General features: G+C 40.2%; 1 long non-coding RNA gene across 3 annotated transcripts in view; it reads left to right on the top strand.

Annotated features, from left to right (window-relative positions):
* The window catches only part of LOC138973853 (uncharacterized), a 9,037-nt gene that overhangs the window by 1,026 nt on the left and 511 nt on the right, over positions 1-7,500 (top strand). Inside the window, exons 1-7 of one of the 3 annotated variants that reach the window (XR_011458189.1) lie at positions 491-2,702; positions 3,091-3,213; positions 3,650-3,683; positions 4,446-4,507; positions 4,881-4,985; positions 5,877-5,978; positions 6,644-7,500. The exon at positions 6,644-7,500 is cut by the window's right edge and continues 511 nt beyond it. This is a non-coding gene — a long non-coding RNA (uncharacterized lncRNA). Of the gene's footprint in view, positions 1-490; positions 2,703-3,090; positions 3,214-3,649; positions 3,748-4,445; positions 4,508-4,880; positions 4,986-5,876; positions 5,979-6,643 lie in introns of those variants that run through there. The other 2 variants (XR_011458191.1, XR_011458190.1) reach the window with 2 other exon arrangements.

Here is a 7,500-nt window from a genome sequence, read left to right as displayed (position 1 = left end):
AGTTGTTACTGGCGAAAGCTGAGCACAAAAAGGAGAGTATTTGGCCTTTATTTTTGTATTTGTAGTGCAATTAAACTGAGTGATTTGAAGGAGGTATGATCCCCCAAAAATGATCAAAACGCTTTTATAACTGTTTCAGGTAACTGATCATCTTAAGTAATATATCATTGGAATGGCCAAACATTTAACTGGTTAACCTTTCAGAGATGACGTCATTAGGTTGCTACGTCATAAATGACGAGGAATCAAACTAGGTCACTTTTGAGTTATGCTTCAGAACGGGGTCTTTCATCAAGCACCATGAACAACTCCACTTCTGTGCAGGAGTGTAACAAGGTAATGACACAAAGGACATTTCTACAAAGGTGAAGAAAGTTACATGAATCAAAGCTGCTTCATATTCTACAATCTGACAAAATAAAACGGAAATCAAAACTGGGGCAAAAACAACAACTCTGAATAGCCAAAAAGACTTTTGGAAACTCTTCAAACAAGACGAATGTAGCTGCTGTATCAAAACTTACAAAACTAAGATTAAACGTGTACATACGAGTATAAAGTGCCTGACTTAAACTTTCATATAGAACAGTCCGCAGAATTCTACACAATGACCTTCACTTTCAAAAGTTGGCCGCAAAATGGATGCCTTATAAGCTGACAGGGAAACTGAAGTAGCAACATGTTCCTGTTGCACGCGATCCGCTCAACCGTTTTTAACAAAGTAGACCCAAACTTGTGTTAATGTAGTAGTCACTGATAAAGAGACTTTGGTTTCCTTCTGTATTATTGCAAGAAAACACAAAACAATGCGCGATTGGACCACAATGACGTGACGCACCAAATTTGTATGCACGGTTTTCAAAGCAGAAACAGTATTATTCGCTGTATTTTGCTATCACCAAGGTCCTGTTGCTGTCGATATTCTGTCTGCTAACAGAACTGTCACTGTCACATACTATGCAGAAACCTTATTACCCAAACTTACTCACGAGTTCAGCAGTCAACGACTAAACTGCTAAACCCAGACTTCCCTTCTCTTCCATGACAATGCCAGTCTCCACACAATAAGGGCCGTAACTCCATTCCTTAAAGTCTAAATAATCCCATCTTTGCCTCACACACTCCACAGACCTGATTTTACTCCTTGTGATTTCTAGTTATTCCCTCTATGAAAACAAGACTTTGTGTCAAGACATTTTATTGTTTCCAAGACATCAAAAAAGATGACAGATCTGAGCTTAAAACCAACCCCAAATAAGGCCATCTTAAGGCGGCTACTTCGCTCGGGCACTTGTGACTTTGCATCAATGTAGGAGGAGAGTATTTCTAATGGCTACTGTACTCTGAGCCAGATACGCCAAACAGTCTCCGCGAAAATCACATTTGATCATTTTGTTTGGATCATACTTCGTAGCGCTAATTCTCATGCACCAATATTGGAGTTTAGATTGTACAGATTTACAATTAACGTGCTATTCTCGACTAACACCAACAAAAAATAAAGTGGAAGAGTGTGTTGCACATTTAGGATCTTGTCAAATGTACATACTCATTTGTTTTACGTGAGTGTATAATGGTTGTTAAATTGCCGGGAAGAAAGACAGCCAAGAACGTCAAAATAATGACTGCTCAATACAAAACCGTTTAAATGACGTTTTCGAGCTAGAATCAGGAGCCATTTAACTTTCTGATGATGTGTACCTGTTCGCCCGCCACGTTTGAATGCAATATTTTTGGAAATCAAGGCGTTGTCTGAAGTGTACAAGAAAAAAACCCGAGTGACCTTGACCGGTGACCTTGGGAAGTGACCTTGACCCGGAATACTTTAAATATGTTTGCTGGAGGTATATGTTTCTTTAATGTGTATCAATATATGTGGACAATTTCCAATTCAAATCATTAGTTTACAAGTTATTTAGATGGGCAATTATGGTGTCGGTAGACCAACGGGGGGACCAACGGACAGACGGACTGAGAGACAAAGAGCCGTACAGTGGTTCAACAATGGCTGAGAAGATTAATAATCAGTTAAAAATCGTCCGTGTAAAACTACCTATATTTTAACACCAAACAAATAATTATTACTATTGAACATCAAATTCACACGTGCCACGTCAGTGACGCTCAAGTGCCACGTCAATGACGCTACATATTAACCGCTTGTGGGAAGGATACATTTGATATTTGCAATTGTTTTCATATTTCAGTAAGTATCATATGTCTTGACTATGATCTACCAAAAATCACATCATATAGTTGACTAATCTCATAGAATTTTAGAGTTTCGCTCAGTGAGTGAAATGCAGGTGAGCATTTTTGCCACGTCTGTGACATTTTTTTTCAAAATCAAGTTAAGTACCCTTATCTATTTTTACCTTAACATTTTTCACCTTGGGTAGGAAGGTTGTCATATTTGGGGAAATCTCTGCACAAATTTGAGTTAATAAAAACATTATGAATATTGCTTTTATGGCAAATAATGTCTGATTTTTTGTGCTGATGCCACGACAGTGACGCTGGAATTGCCATTTAAAGATTTAGAAATCCTTTTTACGACACACACAAAAAGGCTTTTACATTTCATACGGATTGGTAAATAAAAATGAGGTTGAAAGTGTAGTTGAAACGATTGATTAGTTTATTTTCTTTGTTTTCAGGAGTGTCGTCGTTTTCAACTGCTGCCACTGATGGTTACACACGAGGTAGGCCACCTTTACTCTACATATCTGTTCTGTTTGTAAGAGTGAGTGCATGTGTGTCCGTAATGTTTGGGCTATAATAGTGTGACAATGAATCTTTCATTTGACAGAAAGAACCGCTATTGGTGACCAAGAGAAATATTTTTTGTCTGTGTGTGTCCGTGTTCGTTTGGCTGACTGTCTTCCTGTCTTATTTGACTTGTTCGTGTGTTTTCTGCTGTGTGTGTGTGAGAGAGAGAGAGAGAGAGAGAGAGAGAGAGAGAGAGAGAGAGAGAGAGAGAGAGAGAGAGAGAGAGAGAGAGAGAGAGAGAGAGAGAGGTTTTAACTTTGAATATGTTTGCCTTAAATTATGTCTGCTAATACTAACTGCACGAGATGATTTGTGTCACAGCACAACCGGAAGAGACACCAGACCATGACCCGTTTCCAAGCGCTGCGGTTGGCGGTGGTGTTGCAGCTGCAGTCGTCGTTGTTATCGTTGTGGTCGTCGTGGTCGTTTTCCTCGTTTTTAAGAGTAAGTTAATGATTCAGGGAACTGTCTGACTATGTGGCTAACCACCCGTCTTCTTTCTCTCCTCCGCCCTTCTGTCTTTCTATCTGTGTGTGTGTGTGTGTGTGTGTGTGTGTGTGTGTGTGTGTGTGTGTGTGTGTGTGTGTGTGTGTGTGTGTGTGTGTATGTGTGTGTGTGTGTGTGTGTGTGTGTGTGTGTGTGTGTGTGAGCGCGCTTGCGTGATTTAAGGGATATCGTAGCGCTGTTGGATTTCTTCCGGCCACACTGCTGAAAGGATAATCCCTATATCTATTATTGTTAAAATTTAAGCATGCAATCTTTGTTCTGTTTAAATACATGTGTGTGTGTGTGTGTGTGTGTGTGTGTGTGTGTGTGTGTGTGTGTGTGTGTGTGTGTGTGTGTGTGTGTGTGTGTGTGTGTGTATGGTTCTTGTTTCAAGGGTGCTTTCAGAGATCTGATAAAACCAGACAAACGTGAGTAAATTTCAATCAGGCAGTTCTTTTCTTCGACGTTTTCTTTTTGCCATGTTGAAATCGGGTATGTGATAAGTTGTTTTGATCAACCACATTCAGCGAAAGATATCGCAGCGAAGAGCTTTTTTTTTGTTTTTGTTTTCTGTTCCCCTCTTTATTTGGAGATCAGAGCTTTTTCATGCACGTTCTGCCCTATCTACAACAAGGGAAACTAAACTTGATTAACCAACTGTACCCGTGTGTTCAGCAGGAACGTGAAGGGATCTTAGGTGTTTCATTCTTCTCTCTGGACAACTGTATGTGCATGCATTAACCTCTCTCTCTCTGTATGTCTCTCTCTCTCTCTCTCTCTCTCTCTCTCTCTCTCTCTCCCTCTCCCTCTCTCTGCCTCTCTCTCTGTCTCTCTCTCTCTCTCTCTCTCTCTCTCTCTCTCTCTCTCTCTCTCTATCTCTCTCTCTCTCTCTCTTTCTCTCTCTTAGCCGTTGAATCCTTGTTGATGGTCTGTGTGCCTGCGATGTATTCTTATTCCTCTTGTTTTCCACGCCTTGTGCTGAAGAGCTTATTTATGTTAATGCTCGACCGTACTTGCCTCTTGAATTTACCGTATAAACCTTTGTAAAGAAAATGCCATTGAAATACGCACTGGCAAGCTTCTAGTTTAATTTACGGAGTCGAGTGATTTTACAATCGAGTTGTTCGGTCAATGATTGACTGTATTACAACGCCCCTGCCATATGTAATATCCTTTTTTGCTTTTTACAGAACTGCGGTGGAAAGTGAAGTTCACGAAAACTCAGCTGTTACAGATGATTCTGCTAATGACGGTAATAAGGCAATCTTATTTCAATAAACGAAAAGAGGCTTTCTTTGCAATTACTTCTGAACTATGTAAATTCGTTCGTTTTGGTTTCGCATGTTGATGTTAAGGAGTTCACTTTATCAAGGGCATGATTGTGTAGGATGTTCATTAACATAATCAAGCTAAGCAAACGAGGGGAAAAGGTGAATTGAGCCAACGGTGAAACACGTGTCAGTGTCAATCAGGACTCATAGTCCATTTTTCTCGATCACAAGATTGTTTCAACGTTTTCCACAATCTTGACATTTGAAATTTCATAATTTAAATTTGTACCGTGTTAGTACTCTATCCATCATTCTTTCATTCATCCTTCCATCCTACCATTACGTTGATTTCAGCATTCACAAAAAGTCCATACGCCAGTCTACATATGTCCGAGGTTGGACTGAGATCTGTGTACAGCGAACTCGCTCACAGAAGCACTGCTACACAGGCACAACCTGGTAAGGTTAACAGGCTATGGTATCACCATTCGTCGTTAACAAAAGTATTTCACTCAAATGTTAAACAAACTGTGCTTGTTCTTTGAATGATAATAGATACTAATAAATATCATGTCTAGTCCCATAAATAGATGTAAGTGTTTTATACATTTATGTAATGTCAAGACATAAGATCTGCAATCCTCATCGAAAGCATAAACATCACGAAATGAAAATTAAACAAAGAACTAGCGTAGCACAGACACACACATATAAAACAGGATCCAGTCCATAAACAACGCACACAACACGGATAAACTAAGAAAAAGGTTACTCAGTCCAAACGCTGCTTACATCGTGAACGTAGATGGCGGCAAAGGCCATTGCATCAGAAGTTGTGACTGGTACTGCAACATTTTGACGAGAAAGAACGGAGCCATCCTCCCCGTGAAGACCACCTTGTGAATGTCGACATATCTGCCAAAGCTTCAACGTGGGATAAGCATATTTCTGTTTGGGTCAACCCCCCCCCCCCCCTTAACAAAAACAAAAGCAACACACACAAAAACTACAACCAAAAATAAAATAAAAGTAACAACAACAAAAACATGCTTTTTTACGTACACAAAATGTAATGTCAACTCTGCACAGGAAGCTTACGGAAGACATCTCCATGGGGATGTCTGCATGTGCCTTTATTCTGTGAAATTAACTAAGCAACGACCAAAACAAAACAAACATGTCTAAAACGTTGCCAGGCTGTATATTTCAATGTATTTCATTCACCAACTAGTAAGATTCTCTTCTCCCTCTTGAAAGTCTGCACAGACTTGCGGTGGTTGACACTTGTGAAGCTATCTTCTCGTTTCACCTTGTCTGACACATTCACATCAGTTTACTGTGGCCTTTCAGGACAGCCCGGGGACTATGCCAGCCTGCAGATGTCTGATGTTGGCATGACGTCCACGTATTCAGAGCTTGGACAGCATGATGGCGTGGCACCAGCACACGACGGTAAGCACTGCATGTACACCGAGCAAAAAAAGTTAAGGATATATTTTCAGTGGTATTGTCCAGATGTTAAACAGCATTTGTTTGGTCAGAAATATACGTGTATTTAATTTAAAGATTAGTCTTTCTTCTGGTCAAATTTTATTTTTATCTGAGCAATATATTTCCAAGAGTCGACTTGCATTGCGGACTCTTATTGGTGTTCACAACTCCCGGTGTACTTGCATACGCAATGAAGATCTGAATGTTACTGCGAACATCTCAAGATTTGGACACACGAGCGCTTGTTCGCGCGCATACGGGAAAAAAACCCGGTTAACTGGATAGCGTACATCTTTCCTTAGAGAAGCTAGTTTTTCTTTCCCAAGAGAAAGCTTAACTTGCATTTTGGTTTTGAAAAATTACAACCAATGTCTATACTTATCTTAAAACTGACAATGACAGCTCTTCGCCCGAACAAAGGAAAACTCTAACTAAGAGTGTTGCTATAATTATTTGGTTTTAAGATAACTTCGGAGAAAAATATGATCCTTGTGATGCTAGTATTACGTGAAGTTATAAGGTGGTTGAATTTATTCTTTCGCAGCTTCTTGACATGTTTTAATGCACCAGTTTGTACAATGACTACATGGCTTTGTTTTTAATCATTTTTTTTTAACATGTTGCAGGTACAGACTACGAGGTCCCCCCATAGGAACACCTTCAGCGACGACTTATCAGCCAACACATTGTTTTCTAACCTGTTTTTTTCCTCTTAGAAAATTCAAATGTACGTGCCTTAACACTGACGAAAAATGAATGAAACAAATAAAACAATAATAACATACATACATACAACGTACATATGAACGCAAACATGGTCTAATCTGACTTCTTACACAATTTGCTTATTCGTTTCCTCAGTGTATTGCTGTGTTTGCTCGATTTGTTAATTTCAAAGGAGAACAAATCCAACGACCTATATTCGCAGAGTTGTCACGGGCACAGTTCAAGTGATAACTCAAACATGTGTTGACGAGCGCAGGGGCCTTGTAAATAAGACATTGGCCGTCTCGAAGGAGCGAACGAGAAGAAGAGAAGAAGACATCGGCCTCTTGATCGGAAGGTCGTAAGTTCAAATCCCGGCCACTAACGCCTGGTGGGTTAAGGGTGGAGATGTTTCCGATCTCCCAGGTCAAAACATGTGCAGACCTGCGAGTGACTTAACCCCCTTCGTGTTTACACGCAAGCACAAGACCAAGTGCGCACGTAAAAGATCCTGTAATCCATGTCAGAGTTCGGTGGGTTATAGAAACACGAAGATACCAAGCATGCATCCTCCGAAAACGGCGTATGGCTGCCTAAATGGCGGGGTAAAAATGGTCATACACGTGCAATAAAAACCACACAAAAAACGGGGGAGTTTCAGTCCATGGACGCAGAAGGAGGAGAAGAAGAACATGTGTTGGAATTTCTAAATGTGAATATAACCATGTGCGGAAGGGTTGATAATATTATACAATCCCCTGGACAAAGACGTCAGAGT

This window comes from Littorina saxatilis, linkage group LG8 (assembly GCF_037325665.1).
Source record: "Littorina saxatilis isolate snail1 linkage group LG8, US_GU_Lsax_2.0, whole genome shotgun sequence".
Taxonomy (NCBI): domain Eukaryota; kingdom Metazoa; phylum Mollusca; class Gastropoda; order Littorinimorpha; family Littorinidae; genus Littorina; species Littorina saxatilis.
The sequence above is the reverse complement of the archived record's forward strand: the minus strand, read 5'-3'. Positions and strand labels throughout refer to the sequence as shown.